The sequence below is a fragment of the Schistocerca americana genome, chromosome 1 (genome assembly GCF_021461395.2).
Source record: "Schistocerca americana isolate TAMUIC-IGC-003095 chromosome 1, iqSchAmer2.1, whole genome shotgun sequence".
NCBI lineage: Eukaryota > Metazoa > Arthropoda > Insecta > Orthoptera > Acrididae > Schistocerca > Schistocerca americana.
In genome coordinates, this window is record NC_060119.1 from 740,742,706 (window position 1) to 740,769,663 (window position 26,958).

At 46.3% G+C, this 26,958-nt stretch overlaps 1 protein-coding gene across 1 annotated transcript in view; it reads right to left on the reverse strand.

Annotated features, from left to right (window-relative positions):
• LOC124593974 (follistatin-related protein 5-like) overlaps window positions 1–26,958 on the reverse strand; it is a 503,257-nt gene that overhangs the window by 153,326 nt on the left and 322,973 nt on the right. The gene's annotated exons all lie outside the window — the stretch shown is intronic.

The window sequence follows — 26,958 nt, forward strand, 5'->3', positions numbered from 1 at the left end:
TGTCCCCTCGACGATCACCAGTGGTGTACGGCCAGTGTAGGCGATCGCTGCCCACACCATGATGCCGGGTGTTGGCCCTGTGTGCCTCGGTCGTATGCAGTCCTGATTGTGGCGCTCACCTGCACGGCGCCAATCACGCATACGACCATCGTTGGCACCAAGGCAGAAGCGACTCTCATCGCTGAAGACGACACGTCTCCATTCGTCCCTCCATTCACGCCTGTCGCGACACCACTGGAGGCGGGCTGCACGATGTTGGGGCGTGAGCGGAAGACGGCCTAACGGTGTGCGGGACCGTAGCCCAGCTTCATGGAGACGGTTGCGAATGGTCCTCGCCGATACCCCAGGAGCAACAGTGTCCCTAATTTGCTGGGAAGTGGCGGTGCGGTCCCCTACGGCACTGCGTAGGATCCTACGGTCTTGGCGTGCATCCGTGCGTCGCTGCGGTCCGGTCCCAGGTCGACGGGCACGTGCACCTTCCGCCGACCACTGGCGACAACATCGATGTACTGTGGAGACCTCACGCCCCACGTGTTGAGCAATTCGGCGGTACGTCCACCCGGCCTCCCGCATGCCCACTATACGCCCTCGCTCAAAGTCCGTCAACTGCACATACGGTTCACGTCCACGCTGTCGCGGCATGCTACCAGTGTTAAAGACTGCGATGGAGCTCCGTATGCCACGGCAAACTGGCTGACACTGACGGCGGCGGTGCACAAATGCTGCGCAGCTAGCGCCATTCGACGGCCAACACCGCGGTTCCTGGTGTGTCCGCTGTGCCGTGCGTGTGATCATTGCTTGTACAGCCCTCTCGCAGTGTCCGGAGCAAGTATGGTGGGTCTGACACACCGGTGTCAATGTGTTCTTTTTTCCATTTCCAGGAGTGTAGTTGTAGACCATGTACAACCCTTCATGAGGATTGTGTTTCCTCACGACAGTGGCATCTTTCAACAAGATAATGCGACATGTCACAAGGCCAGGAGTGTGATAGAGTAGTTCGAGGAACACAGTGGTGAGTTCCAATTGATGTGCTAGCCCCCCCCCCCCCCCCCAATCCATCCAGATCTTAACCCGATCAAACACATGTGCAATGAGACTGGAGGTGGCGTCAGAACTCATCGCCCTCTCCCCGGAATTTACGGGAATTAGGTGACTTGTGTGTGGCAGTGCCAACTCTCTCCGCCGACCTACCAAGGCCTCATTGCTTCCATGCCACGACGCGCCGCCGCAGTTATCGTTATCGCATACTTGCTATTCGGTAGGTGGCCGTAATGTTCTGGCTGATCAGTGTAAGTTCTTTACTTCAGATTGATTGTAACTGCACTCTCTGCCAATTTAGCACGAAAAAACTGCCAAAGCAATGACCTTCATTTCATTAGTGGAGACAGGCAGCGATTTCATTATTATTCTACAAATTGATGCCAACTGATTTTACACAGGGAGATTTCAATATTTCAAAAAAAGTAACATATCTTGTACTAGCTAGATCGAGCAGAGGTCCACGGGATTGAATCTGAAAACTATGTGATGGACATATATATTCACATATCATTTCTGCGGTATTGACGCAAAGGCCTCGAAAGGACAAACGGTGCTGACCGACCGCCGTACCATCCTTTGCTGATAGGCGTCACTGGATGCGAATAAGGAGGGCATGTGGTAAGCACACCGTTCTCTCTACCGGAGCCGCTACTTCTCAGTCAAGTATCTTCTTAGTCGGCCTCACAAGGGTTGAGTGCACTCCGCTTGCCAACAACTCTCGGCAGCCCGGACGGACATCCATTGAAATGCTAACCAAGGCCGACAGTGCTTAACTTTGGTGATATGACGGGAACCACTGTTATCACTGCGGCAAGGCCCTTGGCCTTATAAAGCGTGTAGGTCACTGAAGTTGTTACTAAGCATCTAAATGGATTATATACGGCACTGAGTGTGACAAGTTGGCATATATTTAATTTGTACTAAGTATCATATTTTGTTGGATTTGTTGGTTTTGGGAAAAAATGTTCGCAATTGCCACATTTAAATTACAAATAATGTAATTTGGAGATGTTTGTGTATTAAGTTATCACCCTTTATCGAATACAAAAATACCTGAAGAAATAATATTATTTTATTAGACGTAAGAGTTACAATGATTATACGTGTAAACGTAAAACGCAGTATTCAACTTCTGTTGTGCTTTAAATGGAAAAATACTTGATGGTTGAGCTCAGTATTCCATATTAATATGCAGCAATTAAAGCTGTTTTTTTAGCCAGATCGAATGCGAGAGTAAATCCATGGTCGATGGTTTGGCGCAAGCAATTTTCTATCCTCCGAATTAAAAGTTTATCCTCATCTGGTGTCTGATAAAGTTCACCGTTCGAGAGTTTCAAAACCGTTGTGCCAATCTTCATCATTGCACTACGTCGCTCAAAGTGTCTTGTTTGATTTGCGGGAATTTGTTCCAATTTCGCCTTATTGCAAGAGGATGAAATAATTAGGAATATCGTTTTCGTGTCTTCATATAGCAACGACGTTACATCAGACTACCTTTATACCAAGCTGATACTGATGCCGGTGGCAAACTGGGTGGAAAAATTCGATGACGCAGAGACAGGCGTATCCTGTGAATGCGTGGATTACTCGTTTCATCCCTGTCCGCGGAGATAACCTGCGACCGAAGGGGAACGCGCTCGATCTGCTATCTGCAGCCATCCATCAATCTGTCGGTCGGAATTCCCTGTCCGGTCGCCAGGGGTCCCCCACCAATCAATCTTGCCGAGACCGCGGTATTCTTCTTGCTGTCGCATTCAGTGTTTCGGCCACAGTCCTCCAGGCCGCAGAAAGGAATGGCGAGTTATGGCAGGACAGCAGTAATTTGGGACTATTACAAGGAGTAATGAAAAACAACACAGATTTTCTCGCTTCTTCCCTGTTAGTGTAAACTCTGCGACGGTGTCACCGATACCCAGCGTTTGTGTCGGAGTGCGAACTACCACATTTGAATGTCATTTTTACTGCAATACCTCACCGCAATACTCTCACCGCTGAACTACCCTGATGACCCGAAACATTTACGACCATCTGCTGGAAAGTCATACAGCAGCGATTCTGCATGGCGTGGATTCGATAACTACTAGGTAAGTTTCCGGACGTATGACGCGTGGCACCATCGGGGATTGCATTTCCATAAAATAGCTTAGATATACCGCACGTATCTTTATGCTAAAATAACTAGGACCGCAAATATAAAGTGTAGTAACAGATTTCCCTCTGAAACTAGCAACGCAGCACACACACCTTGCCCCGGATAGACCCTTGTCCTAGAGTCGGGTAAGCTGGAACCGGTGTGCAATTCTTTTTAGGCACTCCAGTAATGATAATTCAACACGTTGAAATTTGCTCCACAACTCAGTAGCAGCAAAATCATTTTCACGGTCACGTCCACTTTTCTTTTACTGTGTTAAAGCATAGCTCTGTTTCACTTTTCAGTTGCTTCAAAACTTCCGTAAACTCGTCGTTAGAAGGATGGGGTTTGTAAATTTGTTGTTTTAAGCCGCGCGGGATTAGCCGAGCGGTCTAAAAGCGCTGCAGTCATGGACTGTGCGGCTGGCCCCGGCGGAGGTACGAGTCCTCCCTCGGGCATGGGTGTGTGTATGTTTGTCCTTAGGATAATTTAGGTTAAGTAGTGTGTAAGCTTAGGGACTGATGACCATAGCAGTTAAGTCCCATAAGATTTCACACACATTCGAACATTTTTGTTGTTGTTTTAAATGTCGATGATACGACTCCTCCCTACTTACAGCACTTGTTTCATCAGCCGGTATACTGTCTTATACGTTAGGGGAAAATTTAGCCTCTTTACTTACATGGCTTTCAAGTACATAGTCTAGAAAAAATATACTGGTCGTGATTGGGAGCAATATCATGCAACTCTACGAAGGCATCCTCGACTGTGATGGAGGTAGGAATCATAAACCAAAAGTATATTTCAGAAACTTTGCGACTTCTGATGGAGAACTGGTATATTCAGAACGATGAACAAATTCGACTGTCTTTCGAGACCATGTCTAATCTAAGTAAAACGGCTGCCTTTACTGTTAACGCTTGGAAACACTTTCTCTGCTGCCACATGAACTGTAACTTCAAAATCTAAGATTAATGCTACAGGGATAAAACTTTTTGTGCAGAAACTACGATATCCTCCCACATGCATTCTTACGCTACAGCCGGCCGAAGTGGCCGTGCGGTTCTAGGCGCTGCAGTCTGGAACCGCGACACCGCTACGGGCGCAGGTTCGAATCCTGCCTCGGGCATGGATGTGTGTGATGTCCTTAGGTTAGTTAGGTTTAACTAGTTCTGCGTTCTAGGGGACTAATGACCTCAGCAGTTGAGTCCCATAGTTCTCAGAGCCATTTGAAACATTTTTTTTCTTACGCTATACAGTATTCGATAGCATTAAACGAAAAGCAACTTTGACATACCCCAAGGTAGTTAAATGCAAAGCCGATGAAAATGTTTCGGACTTCGGTGAAACGTAAAATGTCTCATCCCCTGCTACAGTACACATTTTGCTACAACAAAATAGCAGATTTTGTTCAAAAGTGAAATATGCTATATTACATTACTGGCCATTAAAAATGCTGCATCACGAAGATGACGTGCTACATACGCGAAATTAAATCGAAAGGAAGAAGATGCCGTGATATGCAAATGATTAGCTTTTCAGAGCATTCACATAAGGTTGGCGCCGGTGGCGACACCTACAACATACTGACATGAGGAAAGTGTCCAACCGATTTCTCATACACAAACAGCAGTTGACCGGCGTTGCCTGGTGAAACGTTGTTGTGATGCCTCGTGTAAGGAGGAGAAATGCGTACCATCACGTTTCCGACTTTGATAAAGGTCGGATTGTAGCCTATCGCGATTGTGGTTTATCGTATCGCGACGTTACTGCTCGCGTTGGTCGAGATCCAATGACTGTTAGCAGAATATGGAATCGGTGGATTCAGGAGGATAATGCGGAACGCCGTGCTGGATCCCAACGGCCTCGTATATCTAGCAGTCGAGATGACAGGCATCTTATCCGCATGGCTGTAACGGATCGTGCAGCCACGTCTCGATCCCTGAGTCAACAGATGGGGACGTTTGCAAGACAACAACCAACTGCACGAACAGTTCGACGACGTTTGCAGCAGCATGGACTATTAGCTCGGAGCCCATGGCTGCGGTTACCCTTGACGCTGCATCACAGACAAGAGCGCCTGCGATGGTGTACTCGACTACGAACCTGGATGCACGAATAGCAAAACGTCATTTTTTCGGATGAATCAAGGTTCTGTTTACAGCATCATGATGGTCACATCCGTGTTTGGAGACATCGCGGTGAACGCACATCGGAAGCGTGTATTCGTCATCGCCATACTGGCGTATCACCCGGCGTGATGGTATGGGGTGCCATTTTTTACACGTCTCTGTCACCTCTTGTTCGCATTGACGGTACTTTGAACAGTGGACGTTACATGTCAGATGTGTTAAGACCCGTGCCTCTACCCTTCATTCGATCCTTGTGAAACGCTACATTCAGCAGGATTATGCACGACCGCATGTTGCAGGTCCTGTACGGCCCTTTCTGGATACAGAAAATGTTCGACTGCTGTCCTGGCCAGCAGATTCTCCAGATCTCTCACCAATTGAAAACGCATTGTCAATGGTGGCCGAGCAACTGTCTCGTCACAATACTCCAGTTACTACTCTTGATGAATTGTGGTATTGTGTTGAAGTTGCATGGGCAGCTGTACCTGTACACGCCATCCAAGCTCTATTTGACTCAATGCCCAGGCGTATCAAGGCCGTTATTACGGCCAGAGGTGGTTGTTCTGGGTACTGATTTCTGAGGTTCTGTGCACCCAAATTGCGCGAAAATGTAACACATGTCAGTTCTAGAATAATATATTTGTCCAATGAATACCCGTTTATCATCTGCATTTGTTCTTGGTGTAGCAATTTTAATGGCCAGTAGTGTACTTTCCATGCAGCACTAGTTGTGGAATACTCATGGAATAGAATAAACGCGGAGTTGCAAAAATTACGTAGAATGTGATTAGGAATTTAATTTAGCGGTGCTTAAATCTATCTTTCGCGACAGTTAAAAAGTATTTTTTTTGCGTTAGTGAAAGTTAATTACTGCGGAATTTCTTTTACGTTTTTGTGCATTTGCTGTACAGGTCTACACCAGATGTGTACGCACAAGTCACGCAATTCGCTCAATTACGGTCTAATAGCATTCCATATGTGTTCCGTCAGGTTTAGATCAGGAAATTTTGTGGCCAAGACATCATCGACAGTTTAATGTCATTCTCCTTAAACCACTGTTCCACGATTCTGACCGTGTGACAATGATGCTAAGTCAGCCATTGTGGACTTTACTATGCAGGTGGTCCGCAATGATGTTGACGTGGTCTATGGCCTTCATTGTGTCTTCGATTATTACCACAGATCCAAAAGCAGCCCAGGTGGCATAACACTTGCTCCCCACGGACCTGCGTCTGTGGGGCGGCGCATATTTCGAGTAGCCGTTCGCCGGGATGGCAAGGTATACGGATACGACCATCGATCAGGCATAACAAGAAGTCGATGATTCCGTTCCCACTGAAACCATAACTGTCGATGTCGTTGGCATAACGTAGGAACACGCAGTGATCGTCTGATGCAGAGTCTTATGTTCAACAACATGCGCTGGACTGTGTGCACCAAAACACTTGTGCCTGCAACAGCACATTACTCTTTCGTCATATCTGCCACAGATCGCCACCTCCCCTGCTTAACAGACCGGACAAATCTCTAATCTACACAGTCTATGATGACACACGGACGTGCAACACCATGTCAGCTACTGGTGATTTTACTGTGCTTCAACCAATTCCCGTAGATGTTCTTGATAGAGGCACACGAACAGGCGAACATCTTCGCGGTATCTGAAATACTCTGTCCTGGGCGCTGGGCCCTAACAGCCTGCTCTTTGTCAGTGCCGCTTATGTCAGGACATTTCCACACTTGCAGGTCACATCTTCGCTAAAGTGACTCCCCATGCGTCTCTGCTTCGTTCGTATGCTTTATTTTACTTACTGCGTCATTGCCACAACTCTCCTAGGTAGTATTCAGTCACGCCGTGGGCAATGATTATCACGTACTGTCTCGTCAATGTGGGTTGCTGTACACGCCTGCGAAGAACTTTCTTTCTACAACCACGTCTTGACGGGTGTGTCAGTTTCATAATTAGTGGCACAAAGGTCCTGTCAGTTCACCGAAAATTTCAGAGCACCTTATCTATGCTGTACGTTTGGTGCAGTACCGTGCTGCATACCAACTTTCTTAGGCCCATTTTACTTTGTACCGTGTTCACTCTATGCCACCGTATCGGTTTCTCATCAACTGGCGGTAGTTGTGAGCTACATAGTAACTAGAATGAGAATTTCACTCTGCAACGGAGTGTGCGCTGATATGAAACTTCCTTGCAGATTAAAACTGTGTGCCGGACCGAGACTCGTACTCGGGACCTTTGCATTTCGCAGGCAAGTGCTCTATCAACTGAGGTACCCAAGCACGACTCACGGCCCGTCCTCACAGCTTCAGTTTTGCGTCTCCTACCTCACCCGCGACAGGCAAAGGTCCCAAGTTAGAGTCTCGGTCCGGCACATAGTTTTAACCTGCCAGGAAGTTTTACATAGTAACTGGCCGACACTCCTTTTTATTTCATTTCTTTCCACACTCTCAGCACAGTCCTAACAAAAAGAAAAGTGAGTAAATGCTAACATTGGTTTTGTTTATTACTGTATAAAAGGAAAGAGCAGAAATAATACTATGAATTAAGTGAAGTACTTTAGCAATGAACGTATGTCGACGTTTCGTGTCCTATTTAAAAACCTCCATAGTGATACTTACACGTTCTTCCAATACTGATTAGGTGCAAGCAGATGACTTGAGAATTCGTTGGAACGTCAAAAGACATTCTTCACAGGATATATTCAGCTCATATGAATGTAAACTATCACAATCACGTGTGTAGAACAAAAGTAGTATTTCACGCGTCTCAAGCTCTTCATATTTTGTACTTAGCACATTGAAATTGTAGGGTAACTGCTGAAATGGCTCTGAGCACTATGGGACTTAACATCTGTGGTTATCAGTCCCCTAGAACTTAGAACTACTTAAACCTAACTAACCTAAGAACATCACACACATCCATGCCCGAGGCAGGATTGGAACCTGCGACCGTAGCGGTCACGCGGTTCCAGACTGATGCGCCTAGAGCCGCAAGGCAACACCGGCCGGCAACTGCTGAAAGACAGAGGCATCAAAACCTAAGTAATTCAAAGGAATCTTTAGTTTAAATATGCTTTAATATATTTAGTGTCCGCCCCCGGTATCTGAATGGTCAACGTGACAGATTGTCAATTCTCTGGGCTCTGGTTCGATTCTCGGCTGGGTCGGGGAATTTTCTCCGCTCAGGGACTGTGAGTTGTGCAGTCCTTATCATCATCCTATCATCCTCATCGACAAGAGGTCGCCGAAGTGGTGTCAAACTGAACGACCGGCACCCTGCGAACGGGCCCTAGCCATACGATTAAATAAATAAAAGATATTTAGAGGAGAGAAAGAAATTCCGTAATATCAAACAATGTGTAGATTTTGTTGTTTGTGTATTATGAATCATACGAATTTTGTGAAGTGTCTATCTGATGAACTGAGTTGATGGAAAGGTGGCTGTGAACCCTGCTGGCTTACATTATCGCAGTACAGAGTGCATCGTACTAATGAGGATGTCTGCCCCTCTGCAGCTTTGTAAGCAGTTTGAGGGATCTGGTAAGGAGAATGAACCTTACGCAAGTCGGTGCCGAGCATCACTAACATTTTCTGATACTAGTTTGTTAATGTTTGCCACAGTGAATCATTGTACATGAAATACCACTTTCTCATCTTCGTTGTATGTCTCTAATGCCTCTGAAGAAAGCTCCTTGTCTATTTGGCGTTAGTCTAAATACGTTTTTATTTTCAGTTCCAAAGTATCTTCATTGTGTTTTACTTCCTTGCGTCAGATTTCTTGTTTATATCACCTTCCTGTCTACTTGAACTAGTGTCGCACCAATTACTGACCGTCGCGCTTTCAGAAGGACAACCGGTAGTTACTGTCACTTGACAATTTTAATTTGTCCTTAAAAATGAATTATATTTGGACAACTTTATTTAAACGGATATACGTTGGTTCGGTTCTATTAACAGTATCTCTATAACCTTTCCGCTTCATAATATTTGCGCCTGAGAGAGAGAGAGAGAGAGAGAGAGAGAGAGAGAGAGAGAGACACTTCACATGCTCTGTAAGTGACATAATAATTTGAGAAAAAGAAAAAAAAATCGAGCTCAAATATTTACTATGAAAAGAAAATAGACAATGATGTGCATAAAAATATTTTATTTCTGTATCACGAATGTATCCATGGACGCACAAGAGTGCAATGGGAAACAATTCCTCGTAATTTCTTACAGGGAGGTAATTTTCCACACTTCATTAGAGCTGTTGATGGTAAAAATGTGCCAATTGCCAATTTGACAGATTCCATATATTTAAACTACATAAGATCTTCACCCATAGACCTGTGACAGATTCAGACTACCGGTTCACATGTGTCGAAATATAAAGTTATGGGATAGATTGTGATCCAAATATACAGGGTGAGCATTAATTAAACCTACAAACTGTAGGAACAGATTCCTGACTAAAAATGGAAGAAAATAGATCCTACAACACATGTCCGTAAATGAATCGTTGCCACGGTAGATGGCGCTGATGAACGGAAGTTTATTTGACCACGTGTCGTGTGTTCTTTGTATGTTGCAGTCTGAGTGATTGATCCAGCGTACTATGAGCAGCAGAATGGTCCGAAGAAACCGAGATGGTTTTTGTGTACGGCCAAGCAGATGGAAAAGGTCGGAAGGCAGCACAATTGTACCAAAACAAGTACCCTCACGGACGCCAACCACATCACACAATATTTCAAGCCTTTTTTGGCGTTTGTGTGACCATGGCTCCTTTCAGAGACGCAAACTTGCAGGGAGGCAGCGAACTGTGAGTACAACAGATATGGAGGACCGAGTTCTAGAGGGTATTGTAGAATCCGATCGGAGGACTATTCTGCTTCTTACAGAACGTAGAGTCAACTACACAACCTGCAACAGGCAAGGGAAACACCACACGTGGTCAGAGGAACTTTCATTCGTCAGTGCCATCTACCGCGACAACGATGCATTTCCGGACACAAGTACATGGGACCTGTTTCCCTCAATTTCCAGTCAGCGATCCGTTCCTTCAGTTTGTCGGTTTTAGTAATGTTAATCGTGTATTAAAGCCAAGGACAACGTGTAGTTTAGTAGTAAGTAAAGAGCTGGATTTTCCATAAGAAAAACATCTTTATATTATAGAAGGTTCCATGGTGCCTGCTTTTTCCGAGACGGTGAGGCTTTTCGACTGCATAGACACTTTGAACATATTGCCGTATGTTAACATCTACAAAGTGAGTTTTCCAGATTTCGAAGGTACGTAGGCTGGCCGCTGTGGACGAGCGGTTCTAGGCGCTTCAGTCTGGAACCGCGCTGCTGCTACGGTCGCAGGTTCGAATCCTGCCTCGGGCAGGGATGTGTGTGATGTCCTTAGGTTAGTTAGATTTACTTAAATCTAACTACGTTCTACGGGCAGGGATGTGTGTGATGTCCTTAGGTTAGTTAGATTTAAGTATTTCTACGTTCTACGGGACTGATGACCTCAGATGTTAAGTCCCATAGTGCTTAGAGCCATATGAACCATTTGAAGGCACGTAGTCAGTGGCGTCGATATTGAGGAATTTTTCACTTAAATGGTTCAAATGGCTCTGAGCACTATGGGACTTAACTGCTGTGGTCATCAGTCCCCTAGAACTTAGAACTACTTAAACCTAACTAACCTAAGGACATCACACACATCCCTGTCCGAGGCAGGATTCGAAACTGCGACCGTAGTGGGCGTGCGGTTCCAGACTGTAGCGCCTAGAACCGCTCGGCCACACCAGCCCGCTTTTTCACTTATCTACGAACTTAGATCCTGAATTTTTTTGTTGATACTGTAAAAGTTACTGTCATTTTTCAAACTTTGTGCGATACAGAGACTTCTGCGAAACTGGGGGCACATGACTGATGATTCTATTTTGACGAGGGCAGGTAGCTGGATCACAGATTAATTTTCGACATGACCTCGGCTGGTAAATTGGATTTCTTTTCTAAAATACAGTTTTCAAAAGTGATTGTTATTACTGTACCACTGTACTTACTTACCGTATTCACTTATTTCTTCGTCGTTCATGTACTGCAATAGTCCTTTCAATTTCTTGATGTTTTGATCCGTACACTTATCAAATTAGTCCTGCCTTCTAATTTTCCACAAGTTTTCTCCTCAATAGTGTTCTTCTGCTAACACATTTAAAATTCATTTTTAGCTATTTGTGTTCTTACGAACAAATTAGAACATAAAAAGAAGTACAAAAGGGGGTAAGCGAACTGTTTCCTCTGCGTATGCCGCGCTGTAGCTGAAATACCTCGGAAGCGCCAGTGTTTAGTGAGCCACGCGGAACCGTGTGAACAGCATACCAGCCACCCAGAGCGTTAGAAGCGCTCTGCACCTCCACGGCTTCCGAGTGCGATTCAGACTGCGCCGGTCGTGCACCGGAAATGTGAAGCCGGCGCACGGTTTTCCGCACCGCGGTCGTTTACACTCTGCAGGGTGGACGGCTGCCTGACATAGGTGTGCAATGGGTCGCTCGCAGTCGCAAAACAACGCTGTTGTATTTGCAACTTCGAATAGCCCTTAATCGCCTTTTCGAGTCGCAGTTTGTATCTACATAGCGGACCTATTTTACTGTAGACTTTTTTTCTAGTAAATCGATAAGGATAAACAATCTGCATACCCAAAAATTTATAAATTCTCCTGTCGAATAAAACGTGGCTTCCGTCATTGCGTGAGTATTTCACAAACTGTTTTTTGGTTTTGTTTATAAGGGTGCACCGGTCATTAATTTGCAGCGACAGTATTTTCGAAGAATTCTACAGCTACTGCCTTGTTAGAAAATGGAAGCTCTCGCTGTATCGAGCCTCTTTGTGGTGGAAATAACGAGAACAAATAATAAGATATTTAGGCAAGAAGTTAGCGTGACATAAGTGTCATTATGAAGTTCTTAATCTGGAACGGAATGGACAGTGTCTTGAAAGGAGGATATAAGATGAACATCAACAAAAGCAAAACGAGGATAATGGAATGTAGTCAAATTAAATCGGGTGATGCTGAGGGGATTAGATTGGGAAATGAGACACTTAAAGTAGTAAAGGAGTTTTGCTATTTAGGGAGTAAAATAACTGATGATGGTCGAAGTAGAGAGGATATAAAATGTAGACTGGCAATGGCAAGGAAAGCGTTTCTGAAGAAGAGAAATTTGTTAACATCGAGTATAGATTTAAGCCTCAGGAAGTCGTTTCTGAAAGTATTTATATGGAGTGTAGCCATGTATGGAAGTGAAACATGGACGATAAATAGTTTGGACAAGAAGAGAATAGAAGCTTTCGAAATGTGGTGCTACAGAAGATGGCTCTGAGCACTATGGGACTTGACATCGGAGGTCATCAGTCCCCTAGACTTAGAACTACCTAAACCTAACTAACCTAAGGACATCACACACATCCATGCCCGAGGCAGGATTCGAACCTGCGACCGTAGCAGTCGCGCGGCTCCGGACTGACGTGCCTAGAACCGCTCGGCCACCGCGGCCGGCTGCTACAGAAGTATGATGAACATTAGATGGGTAGATCACATAACTAATTAGGAGGTATTGAATTGAGAAGAGGAGTTCGTGGCACAACTTGACTAGAAGAAGGGATCGGTTGGTAGGACATGTTCTGAGGCATCAAGGGCTGGAGGGCAGCGTGGAGGGTAAAAATCGTAGAGGGAGACCAAGAGAAGAATACACTAAGCAGATTCAGAAGGATGTAGGTTGCAGTAGGTAATGGGAGATGAAGAAGCTTGCAAAGGATAGAGTAGCATGGAGAGCTGCGTCAAACCAGTCTCAGGACTGAAGAGCACAACAACAACAACCTGGAAGGAATTTATCGCTTACTAAACTGATTGTCATTACTCAGTTCGTCAATTCGTTCCTATATGGAATGTACTATCTTTGTAATCCTTACAAGTCTGTTCCACCCCCGTCGATTTATTTGTTTTCTTTTTACTTTTTTATTCTTTTATTTCATTTCTATTTATTCTGTCAAATACACGATGAATAAACATTGCTCAGAGCCCAGTGAGAAGTTTTATTTTTCACAATTGCATTTCTGCCGTAATAAGAAAACAATCGTTCACGTTGATACGTTGCTGCGAAATGAGATTTTACATTACACTTCAAACAACGCTTTCCACTCGGCACGTTTCTGGCTCGTGAAGGCGTTACGTATACGTCGAAGCTTGCATTTCAGCATATACCCAAATAGCTGAGATTTCCTAAAATTGAATCCAAGAGTCCATTTCTAAGCATTATTTTTGGTTTCTCTACCACTGCTCCATCTTTTAAATTATTAGAATGTATCTTTCTGTAAGAAAATAATGACAACATTTTTTGACTAAATCCATTCCCTTCTTCTCGTCTTTTAAACTTAGACTTCAGTCAATCCTCGCATAACACTAGGCTGAATCGGTTTCGATATTTATGTCTCAATAGCGCTTAATTCTGTAACTACACCTACAACTTCACTCCGCTAGGCGGAGAGTCCCTTTTCCATTGCTAGTCATTTCCTTTCCTGTTCCACTCGCAAATAGAGAAAAGACCGTCTATATGCCTCCGTACGAGACCCAATTCCTCTTACCTTATCTCTGCAGTCCTTACGTGAAATGTACACTACTGCCAATTAAAATTGCTACACCAAGAAGAAATGCAGATGATTAACGGGTATTCATTGGACAAATATATTATACTAGAACTGACATGTGTTTACATTTTCACGCAATTTGGGTGCATAGATCCTGAGAAATCAGAAACCAGAACAACCGCCTCTGGCCGTAATAACGGCGTTGATACGAGTGGGCATTAACTCACACAGAGCTTGGATGGCGTGCACAGGTGCAGCTGCCCATGCAGCATCAACACGATGCCACAGTTCATCAAGAATAATGACTGGCGTTTTGTTACGAGACAGTTGCTCGGCCACCAGTGACCAGACGTTTAAAATTGGCGAGAGATCTGGAGAATGTACTGGCCAGGGCAGCAGTCGAACATTTTCTATATCCAGGAAGGCCCGTACAGGACCTGCAACAAGCGGTTGTGCATTATCCTGCTGAAATGTAGGGTTTCGCAGAGATCGAATGAAGGGTACAGCCATCGGTCGTAACACATCTGAAATGCGTCTACTGTTCAAAGTGGCGTCAGTGCGAACAAGAGGTGACCGAACGTGTAACCAATGGCACCTCATACCATCACGCCGAGTGATACGCCAGTACGGCGATGACGAATACACGCTTCCAATGTGCGTTCACCGCGATGTCGCCAATCACGGATGCGACCATCATGATGCTGTAAACAGAACCTGCATTCATCCGAAAAAATGAGGTTTTGCCATTCGTGCATCCAGGTTCGTTGTTGAGTACACCATACCAGGCGCTCCTGTCTGTGATGCAGCGTCAAGGGTAACCGCAGCCATGGTCTCCGGCCTGATAGTCCATGCTGCTGCAAATGTCGTCGAACTGTTCGTGCAGATGGTTGTTGTCTGCCAAACGTCCCCATCTGTTGACTCAGGGATCGAGACGTGGCTGCACGATCCGTTACAGCCATGCGGATAAGATGCCTGTCATCTCGACTGCTAGATATACGAGGCAGTTGGGATCCAGCACGGCGTTCCGTATTACCCTCCTAAAGCCACCGATTCCTATTCTGCTAAGAGTCATTGGATCTCGACCAACGCAAGCAGCAATGTCGCGATACGATAAACCGCAATCGCGATAGGCTACAGTCCGACCTTTATCAAAGTCGGAAACGTGACGGTACGCATTTCTCCTCCTTACACGAGGCATCACAACAACGTTTCACCAGGCAACGCCGGTCAACTGCTGTATGTGTATGAGAAATCGGTTGGACACTTTCCTCATGTCAGAATGTTGTAGGTGTCGCCACCGGCGCCAACTTTCTGTGTATGCTCTGAGAAGCTAATCATCTGCATAGCACAGCATCTTGTTCCTGTCGGTTAAATTTCGCGTCTGTAGCACGACATCTTCGTGGTGTAGCAATTTTAATGGCCAGTAGTGTACTTTGGTGGCAGTAGAATCTCTCTGCAATCGGCGTCAAATGCCGGTTCTCCATATTTTGTCAATAGCGTTCCAAGAAAAGAACGTCGCCTTCCCTCCATTTGAAATCCCGAAGCATCAGCGTTGTACTTACGTGTTTATCGAGCCTATCGGTAACAGGTCTAGCAGCCCGCCTCTGAACTGCTTCGATGTCTTCCGTAATTCGACCTGGTGGGGATGTCAAACACTCGAGCAGCACTGAAGAATAGGTCGCACAAGCGTCCTGTCTGCGGTCCCAAAATTCTTGCAGTAAACCGAAGTCGACCATTCGCCTTCCCCGCTGCAAGCCTTACACGCTCGTCCCATTTCATATGGCTTCGCAATGTTACGCCTAGGTATGTCATCGACGTGTGTGTGTGTGAAGCAGCGCGCTACTAATGCTGTACTCTATCATTGTGGGGTAGTTCTTTCCTCTCATCTGCATTAACTAACATTTCTCTATGTTTAGAACTTGCTGTTCAACTGTTCAAATGTGTGTGAATTCCTATGGAACCAACCTGCTGAGGTCATCGGTCCCTAGACTTACCCGCTACTTAAACTAACTTATGCTAAGGACAACATACATACTCATGCCCTAGGGAGGACTCGAACCTCCGGCGATACGAGCCGTCCATTCCGTGACATGACGCCCAGACCACGCGGCCACTCCGCGCTGCCTCCTCGATAGCTGTCATTCATCACACAAACTAGATTTTTCGTCTAAGTCATCCCGTATCTTTCTATAGTCCCTGAATGACGACACCTTATCGTACACCACAGCATCTTCAACAAACCACTGCATAATGCTGCTCGCCCTATTCGTCAGATCATTTATTTGTAAAGAGAATAATGGCAATTTTGGTAAACATTTTTGGAAAGCAGTGATCAATTAATTGTTATATTTTGACTAAAGTTCAGTCTTGATCACGTCATGTATGTTTTAATGATACAGGTAACCAGTTTCGGTTCTTTCTACAAAACCATCATCAGACCCATGGCTCCCTTAGGATGGTAGGCGGAGCTCTCCTCGCTGCTACTCCGCCTACCATCCTAAGGGAGCCATGGGTCTGATGATGGTTTTGTAGAAAGAGCCGAAACTGGTTACCTGTATCATTAAAACATACATGACGTGATCAAGACTGAACTTTAGTCAAAATACACTCCTGGAAATGGAAAAAAGAACACATTGACACCGGTGTGTCAGACCCACCATACTTGCTCCGGACACTGCGAGAGGGCTGTACAAGCAATGATCACACGCACGGCACAGCGGACACACCAGGAACCGCAGTGTTGGCCGTCGAATGGCGCTAGCTGCGCAGCATTTGTGCACCGCCGCCGTCAGTGTCAGCCAGTTTGCCGTGGCATACGGAGCTCCATCGCAGTCTTTAACACTGGTAGCATGCCGCGACAGCGTGGACGTGAACCGTATGTGCAGTTGACGGACTTTGAGCGAGGGCGTATAGTGGGCATGCGGGAGGCCGGGTGGACGTACCGCCGAATTGCTCAACACGTGGGGCGTGAGGTCTCCACAGTACATCGATGTTGTCGCCAGTGGTCGGCGGAAGGTGCACGTGCCCGTCTACCTGGGACCGGACCGCAGAGACGCACGGATGCACGCCAAGACCGTAGGATCCTACGCAGTGCCGTAGGGGACCGCACCGCCACTTCCCAGCAAATTAGGGACACTGTTGCTCCTGGGGTATCGGCGAGGACCATTCGCAACCGTCTCCATGAAGCTGGGCTACGGTCCCGCACACCGTTAGGCCGCCTTCCGCTCACGCCCCAACATCGTGCAGCCCGCCTCCAGTGGTGTCGCGACAGGCGTGAATGGAGGGACGAATGGAGACGTGTCGTCTTCAGCGATGAGAGTCGCTTCTGCCTTGGTGCCAATGATGGTCGTATGCGTGTTTGGCGCCGTGCAGGTGAGCGCCACAATCAGGACTGCATACGACCGAGGCACACAGGGCCAAAACCCGGCATCATGGTGTGGGGAGCGATCTCCTAAACTGGCCGTACACCACTGGTGATCGTCGAGGGGACACTGAATAGTGCACGGTACATCCAAACCGTCATCGAACCCATCGTTCTACCATTCCTAGACCGGCAAGGGAACGTGCTGTTCCAACAGGACAATGCACGTCCGCATGTATCCCGTGCCACCCAACGTGCTCTAGAAGGTGTAAGTCAACTACCCTGGCCAGCAAGATCTCCGGATCTGTCCCCCATTGAGCATGTTTGGGACTGGATGAAGCGTCGTCTCACGCGGTCTGCACGTCCAGCACGAACGCTGGTCCAACTGAGGCGCCAGGTGGAAATGGCATGGCAAGCCGTTCCACAGGACTACATCCAGCATCTCTACGATCGTCTCCGTGGGAGAATAGCAGCCTGCATTGCTGCGAAAGGTGGATATACACTGTACTAGTGCCGACATTGTGCATGCTCTGTTGCCTGTGTCTATGTGCCTGTGGTTCTGTCAGTGTGATCATGTGATGTATCTGACCCCAGGAATGTGTCAATAAAGTTTCCCCTTCCTGGGACAATGAATTCACGGTGTTCTTAATTCAATTTCCAGGAGTGTATAAGAATAATGGCAGTCCTATCACACTTTCCTGGGGCGCTCCTGACGATATCCTTGTCTCTGACGATCACTCGCTTTCGAGAACAAGGTACTGGGTTCTGTTAATAAGTCTTCGAACCACTCGCATATCTGGGGGCCTATTGCTATGCCTGTTTTCCTTCATCCATGGTTCGCAGGTTATCATGTGAGAAAAGGGAAAGCTGAGGTTTTCATGCGCGATACTTTCTAAAGCCGTGCTGATTTGTGGACAGAAGTTTTTCGTCTCAAGGGTATTTATAATGTTTTAACTGAGAATATGTTCAAAAATTCTGAAACAAAGCTGTGTTAGGGGTATTGGTACGTAAATTTGCAGTTAGAGTCTATTACCATTCTTGTATACAGGAGTCACCTACATATTTTCCACTTGCTTGGACTTTGCGCTGTGCTAGACTCGCTATAAATGCGACGTAAGTAAAAGGCCAATGCCGCTGATTATTCTTTATAAAATTGAATTGTGATACCACCAAGACTTGGCTTCATTTGTTTTAAACTCCGTCAGTTGCTTCCCTACGGCAGGGATTCTTATTACTAGTCCTCCACGCGGGAGTCTGTGCTATTGTCAAACGACGGTATGTTTGTACGATCCTCCAGCGTGAACGATTTTTTAAATACGAAATTAACACTTCAGCTTTCCTTTGTCATTTTCTATTGCCAATTAAGTCCTGAAAAACGGCATATACAGTTATATACACTACTGGCCATTAAAATTGCTACACCACGAAGATGATGTGCTAAAGACCCGAAATTTAACCGACAGGAAGAAGATGCTCTGATATGCAAATAATTAGATTTTCAGAGCATTCACACAAGCTTGGCGCCGGTGGCGACACCTACAACATGCTGACATGAGGAAAGTTTCCAACCGATTTCTCATACACATACAGCAGTTGACCGGCGTTGCCTGGTGAAACGTCGTTGTGATGCCTCGTGTAAGGAGGAGCAATGTGTACCATCTCGTTTCCGACTTTGATGAAGGTCGGATTGTAGCCTATCACGAATGTGGTTTATCGTATCGCGACATTGCTGCTCGCGTTGGTCGAGATCCAATGACTGCTAGCAGAATATGGAATCGGTGGTTTCAGGAGGTTAATACGGAACGCCGTGCTGGATCCCAACGGCCTCGTATCACTAGCAGTCGAGATGACAGGCATCTTATCCGCGTAGCTGTAACGGATCGTGCAGCCACGTCTCGATCCCTGAAACAACAGATGGGGACGTTTGCAAGACAACAATTATCTGCACGAACAGTTCGACGATGTTTGCAGAAGCATGGACTATCAGCTCGTAGACCATGGCTGCGGTTACCCTTGACGCTGCATCGCAGACAGGAGCTCCTGCGATGGTGTACTCAACGACGAACCTGGGTGCACGAATGACAAAACGTCATTTTTTCGGATGAATGCAGGTTCTGTTTACAGCATCATGATGGTCGCATCCGTGTTTGGCGACATCGCGGTGAACGCACATTGGAAGCGTGTATTTGTCATCGCCATACTGGCGTATCACCCGGCGTGATGGTATGAGGTGCCATTGGTTACACGTCTCGGTCACCTCTTATTCGCATTGATGGCACTTTGAACAGTGGACGATACATTTCATTTGCGTTACGACCCGTGGCTGTACCGTTCATTCGATCCCTGCGAAACCCTACATTTTAGCAGGATAATGCACGACTGCATGTTGCAGGTCGTGTACGGGCCTTTCTGGATCCAGAAAGTGCTCGACTGCTGCCCTGGGCAATACATTCTCCGGATCTGTCACCAATTGAAAACGTCCGGTCAATGATGGCTGAGCAACTGGCTCGTCACAATACGCCAGTCACTACTCTTGATGAACTGTGGTATCGTGTTGAAGCTGCATGGACAACTGCACCTGTACACGCCATCCAAGCTCTGTGTGAGTTAATGCCCAAGCGTATCAAGGCCGTTATTACGGCCAGAGGTGGTTGTTCTGGGTATTGATTTCTAGGATCTATGCACCCAAATTGCGTGAAAATGTAATACATGTCAGATCTACACTCCTGGAAATGGAAAAATGAACACATTGACACCGGTGTGTCAGACCCACCATACTTGCTCCGGACACTGCGAGAGGGCTGTACAAGCAATGATCACACGCACGGCACAGCGGACACACCAGGAACCGCGGTGTTCGCCGTCGAACGGCGCTAGCTGCGCAGCATTTGTGCACCGCCGCCGTCAGTGTCAGCCAGTTTGCCGTGGCATACGGAGCTCCATCGCAGTCTTTAACACTGGTAGCATGCCGCGACAGCGTGGACGTGAACCGTATGTGCAGTTGACGGACTTTGAGCGAGGGCGTATAGTGGGCATGCGGGAGGCCGGGTGGACGTACCGCCGAATTGCTCAACACGTGGGGCGTGAGGTCTCCACAGTACATCGATGTTGTCGCCAGTGGTCGGCGGAAGGTGCACGTGCCCGTCGACCTGGGACCGGACCGCAGCGACGCACGGATGCATGCCAAGACCGTAGGATCCTACGCAGTGCCGTAGGGGACCGCACCGCCACTTCCCAGCAAATTAGGGACACTGTTGCTCCTGGGGTATCGGCGAGGACCATTCGCAACCGTCTCCATGAAGCTGGGCTACGGTCCCGCACACCGTTAGGCCGTCTTCCGCTCACGGCCCAACATCGTGCAGCCCGCCTCCAGTGGTGTCGCGACAGGCGTGAATGGAGGGACGAATGGAGACGTGTCGTCTTTAGCGATGAGAGTCGCTTCTGCCTTGGTGCCAATGATGGTCGTATGCGTGTTTGGCGCCGTGCAGGTGAGCGACACAATCAGGACTGCATACGACCGAGGCACACAGGGCCAACACCCGGCATCATGGTGTGGGGAGCGATCTCTTACACTGGCCGTACACCACTGGTGATCGTCGAGGGGACACTGAATAGTGCACGGTACATCCAAACCGTCATCGAACCCATCGTTCTACCATTCCTAGACCGGCAAGGGAACGTGCTGTTCCAACAGGACAATGCACGTCCGCATGTATCCCGTGCCAGCCAACGTGCTCTAGAAGGTGTAAGTCAATTACCCTGGCCAGCAAGATCTCCGGATCTGTCCCCCATTGAGCATGTTTGGGACTGGATGAAGCGTCGTCTCACGCGGTCTGCACGTCCAGCACGAACGCTGGTCCAATTGAGGCGCCAGGTGGAAATGGCATGGCAAGCCGTTCCACAGGACTACATCCAGCATCTCTACGATCGTCTCCGTGGGAGAATAGCAGCCTGCATTGCTGCGAAAGGTGGATATACACTGTACTAGTGCCGACATTGTGCATGCTCTGTTGCCTGTGTCTATGTGCCTGTGGTTCTGTCAGTGTGATCATGTGATGTATCTGACCCCAGGAATGTGTCAATAAAGTTTCCCCTTTCTAGGACAATGAATTCACGGTGTTCTTATTTCAATTTCCAGGAGTGTAGTATAATATATTTGTCCAATGAATACCCGTTTATCATTTGCATTTCTTCTTGGTGAAGAAATTTTAATGGCCAGTAGTGTAGTTTTCTCTTTCATATTCGTATCGTTATCATGCCCTTCGCTTCTCATATTTTTCAAAGGAATTATTCGTTTTTTCATCTCACTGAAGAAAACATCGGTTAGAGATTACCAGTAGCGTCCGGAACTGCAATTAAGTCAAAGAAATGTTCTTTGATAATTATTTCTGCATCTGTCCCTATTTAATCAAAATCGACGACTAATAATATTTGTTCTGTTACATTACTGTCAGGCTGTCGCTGTGGCCGAGCTGTTCTAGGCGCTTCAGTCCGGAACCGCGCTGCTGCTACGGTTGCAGATGCGAATCCTGCCTAGGGCATGGAAGTGTGTGCTGTCTTTAGGTTAGTTAGGTTTAAGTAGTTCTAAGCCTAGGGGACTGATGATCTCAGATATTAAGTCCCATAGTGCTCAGGTCCATTTGAATCATTTTTGATTACTGTCAGGCGCAGGGGCACAACATGGGGAGGGGGGGGGGCTAATCCATATTCGAAGCTTTTTGTTGTTATGTGTTCATAGGTCAACCGGTGACACTAACGGTTATTGACGGGGCATGAAGAGTGGCACTGGTTGTGCAGCCATTAGGAGTAGCGGAATATTTCCTTCTGTGGAGCTTGTATGTTTCGGTTGTGAGGAATCCCTCGATTGTATGGGCCCACTGAATAACCCTTGCGGAGATCGCCGTGGCCTTTAGGAGAGTATAACGCTGCCTCGCCGTTGCCAGCTGTGCGATATTCGTATAAATTATTGTCAGCATCCACTGACTCAAATTCACCTAATGCTCGGCACTTAGCCACTCCATAGTGCCAGTCGACTATCACCTCTTGTTTGTTAATGCCTACGTAGCTAGCTGCTCCAAACTAAAGCCACAGTTGAACAAACACTTGACTTGATTACAATCAAGACTTTGACTCCAGCAGAGCTCCTAGCGAATAGACTGCAAACAGCTTCAATTTTTTCCCCTCCAAACCACTTCAGCCAAGGGCAGATTACAGAAATTAGTTTCCTTCAAAGATACAACGAATATATGTATTTCAAACATTCTGGCATTATCAAATGCTAAATTTAATTGTTCTTAGTGAAGTGTAATGAAGACACTGACAGTCATATTGTCCCAAAGCACACATGAAAGTGAATGTTAGAGAAATCGGTGAGGCAGGTTTTCGTGAATTTTCATACTATGTAGGCCTACAGCATAAATAAAGCTGGTTCACCTTAAGATCAACAGATGTCAGGAGCATGCATACACGCTACATTCTCAAAATCGTCGGCGCTGTGCTACAGGCTTTTATGATACTCAGTGCCTCAATTATTCCATTCTAACTATAGGCAAATTGTCTACAGTGTGTGATGAACAGATACGATCGTCTAAGAGCTCGGCACTTCTTGTGGAGACAAACGATTTGCGCAGGTTATATCTCTGAATTACCTTCAGTGTCTCTATTGGTTCAGTCTACTAGAGGTTAAAGGTGTTACTGTAGCGCTTTAAGAGCATGAAAGAATGTTATTGTATCGTTTATAGGATCTACCTATAGAATGGCCATCATAATGACACTGCAGATTTTTACTAACGGTTAACCAGCAGACTGTAGGATAAACAGGACGGAATTTGGAAGTTGCGGGAAATGGTAAGTCAACAGGCGCTTAACAATGATGAATGTGAGATATAAGATAGAGTCATTAATTGTGTGTACTCTGTACGAGTTCAAAGACAGAAAGAGATGTAATATTTAGTACTCCTTTATTCTACGTTGCGCATCTTCTTCAGATTCGGGCCTTGTTAACGTGGACTTACAGGGTGTTTCAAAAATGACCGTTATATTTGAAACGGCAATAAAAACTAAACGAGCAGCGATAGAAATACACCGTTTGTTGCAATATGCTTGGGACAACAGTACATTTTCAGGCAGACAAACTTTCGAAATTACAGTAGTTACAATTTTCTACAACAGATGGCGCTGCGGTCTGGGAAAACTATAGTACGTTATTTTCCACATATCCACCATGCGTAGCAATAATATGGCGTAGTCTCTGAATGAAATTACCCGAAAGCTTTGACAACGTGTCTGGCGGAATGGCTTCACATGCAGATGACATGTACTGCTTCAGCTGTTCAATTGTTTCTGGATTCTGGCGGTACACCTGGTCTTTCAAGTGTCCCCACAGAAAGAAGTCACAGGGGTTCATGTCTGGCGAATAGGGAGGCCAATCCACGCCGCCTCCTGTATGTTTCGGATAGCCCAAAGCAATCACACGATCATCGAAATATTCATTCAGGAAATTAAAGACGTCGGCCGTGCGATGTGGCCGGGCACCATCTTGCATAAACCACGAGGTGTTTGCAGTGTCGTCTAAGGCAGTTTGTACCGCCACAAATTCACGAAGAATGCCTAGATAGCGTGATGCAGTAATCGTTTCGGATCTGAAAAATGGGCCAAAGATTCCTTTGGAAGAAATGGCGGCCCAGACCAGTACTTTTTGAGGATGCAGGGACGATGGGACTGCAACATGGGGCTTTTCGGTTCCCCATATGCGCCAGTTCTGTTTATTGACGAAGCCGTCCAGGTAAAAATAAGCTTCGTCAGTAAACCAAATGCTGCCCACATGCATATCGCCGTCATCAATCCTGTGCACTATATCGTTAGCGAATGTCTCTCGTGTAGCAATGGTAGCGGCGCTGAGGGGTTGCCGCGTTTGAATTTTGTATGGATAGAGGTGTAAACTCTGGCGTATGAGACGATACGTGGACGTTGGCGTCATTTGGACCGCAGCTGCAACACGGCGAACGGAAACCCGAGGCCGCTGTTGGATCACCTGCTGCAGTAGCTGCGCGTTGCCCTCTGTGGTTGCCGTACGCGGTCGCCCTACCTTTCCAGCACGTTCATCCGTCACGTTCCCAGTCCGTTGAAATTTTTCAAACAGATCCTTTATTGTATCGCTTTTCGGTCCTTTGGTTACATTAAACCTCCGTTGAAAACTTCGTCTTGTTGCAACAACACTGTGTTCTAGGCGGTGGAATTCCAACACCAGAAAAATCCTCTGTTCTAAGGAATAAACCATGTTGACTACAGCACACTTGCACGTTGTGAACAGCACGCGCTTACAGCAGAAAGACGACGTACAGAATGGCGCACCCACAGACTGCGTTGTCTTCTATATCTTTCACATCACTTGCAGCGCCATCTGTTGTTGAAAATTGTAACTACTGTAATATCGAAAGTTTGTCCGCCTGAAAATGTACTGTTGTCCCAAGCATATTGCAACAAACGGTGTATTTCTATCGCTGCTCGTTTAGTTTTTATTGCCGTTTCAAATATACCGGACATTTTTGAAACACCCTGTATGTTGGAGCACCCACTACATCATGGTTTATTTTCGTGCCGTAAGTGGACTCAGGTGCCTTCTTTCGACAGAGAATTATTGCGTAAAAGACTGGTGTCAGGCGTAGATATCAAGACAAGTGGTTGAATGTGTTATAGTGGGCTGGACAGCAAATGTTCCAAAAAATAAAAATTACGCAAAAATTAACTTTCGTAAACGCATAAAAATACATTCTCATTACCGCGAAAGATAAATTTTCAGTATCGCTAAATTAATTTCCTGATTATATAGTGCGTACGGTTAGCAACTCCGCGTTTATTCTATCCCATCCTGCGTACATAATTATTACTGCTTGTAGATGGCAGTAGATCGGCTACTATGTGTTGACTATGGCCGCAGGCGAAAGTTACTGTAGATGGTATTACACAAGGCTGTGTGTTGTGTTTGGTGGGGTGTTGGGTATCTCTGTGTACACAACTGGAAGTTACTGCTTTACGTAGGTGGTAGGAGCGAAATCTCGACGGCGATACCGAAGTGCATTTATCTTTTTCTTACCACTTCAAGCGTTTGAAGAATGGACTTCATAAAAACTATTACGAATCGTATTAAAGGCGAATCCAGTAAACAGCGTAAAATGAAGACGAGTGGTTCCGTTTAGGTGTATGGACCCCTGTTCACTCAAGTACGAGCAGCCCTCAGCGGCTCGCCATCTTATTTACAACTATTCATGACGTCGCCTTTCCTTCTTCGATTTTTTTAAAACGTGACTTGTAAGTACTGCATCTCTTTCCAGTCAGTACAAAGTTTAATTTTATTAATGTATTATATACCTAATATGTTTTAGAACAGTTAATTTAATTCTGAAGACGACGCTCATAGTAGCGTCGAAACCTGGTCAATTTTGACTTAATATTTGTGACCGAGGGCTTATTTGTTCTAACATCATATAAATACGTTTCCGGTGTGATTATGGCCGCACAACAGGAATTAAAAGTCTTTGATCGCGGAATGGTAGTTGGGGCTAGGCCCATGGAACGTTCTATTCGAGAAATCGTTAGGGATTCAATATTCCGAGACCCACAGCGTCAAGAGTATGCTGAGAATAGCAAATTTCAGGCATTACCTTTCACCACATATAGCACAGTGGCCGACGGCCTTCACTTAACGGCTGAGGGCATCGATGTTTGCGTATAGTTGTCAGTGCTAACAGACAAGCGACATTACGTGAAATAACCACAGAAATCAATGTGGGACTTGCGACGGCGAAATCTGGCTTTAATGGGCTACGGCAGCAGACGACCGACGCGTGTGCGACTAATAACAGCACGACTTCGCCTGCAGGGAACTCGTGGACTCGTGACCATATTGGTTGTACCCTGGACCCCTAGACAAGTGGAAATCCATGGCCTGGTCAGAAGAGTTCCGATTTAAATTGGATGATGCTAGGGTTCGATTTTGTGCAGACCCCACGAAGCCATGGATCCAAGTTGTCAACAAGGCACTATGTAAGCTGGTGGTGGCTCTATGTTGGTGTGGGCTATGTTTACATGGAATGGATTTGGTCCTTCGATCCAATTGCGCCGATCATTGACTGTAGAAGGTTATGTTCGGCTACTTGGAGACGATTTGCAGCCATTGGTGGGCTTCGTATTCCCAAACAACGATGAAATATTTATGGACGATCATGTGCCGTGTCACAGGGTCATGATTGTTTGCGAATGGTTTCAAAAACGTTCTCAACAATTCGACCGAATTGCTTGGCCATCCAGATCGTTCGACATGAATCCCATCTAACATTTATGGACATAATCGAGAGGTCAATGCGTGCACAAAATCCTGCACCAGCGACATTTCCGCAGGTATGGACGGCTATAGGGACAGCGTGGCTGACTGTTTTCGCAGTGGTTTACAACGACTTTCTGAGTCCATGCCACGTCGAGACAGTGCGCTACGCCGGGAAAAAGGAAGTGCGGCGCGATATTAGGAGGTATCAAATTACAATTGTCACCTCAGTGTAAGATTTCCAGCTCCAAGCACAGTCAGAGATGCGTTCATAGAGACATACTATTGCTCACAATCTGTTAAATTTCTTTGTAGGGTATGTGCTTGACAACTATGTAAATGAAGAGAC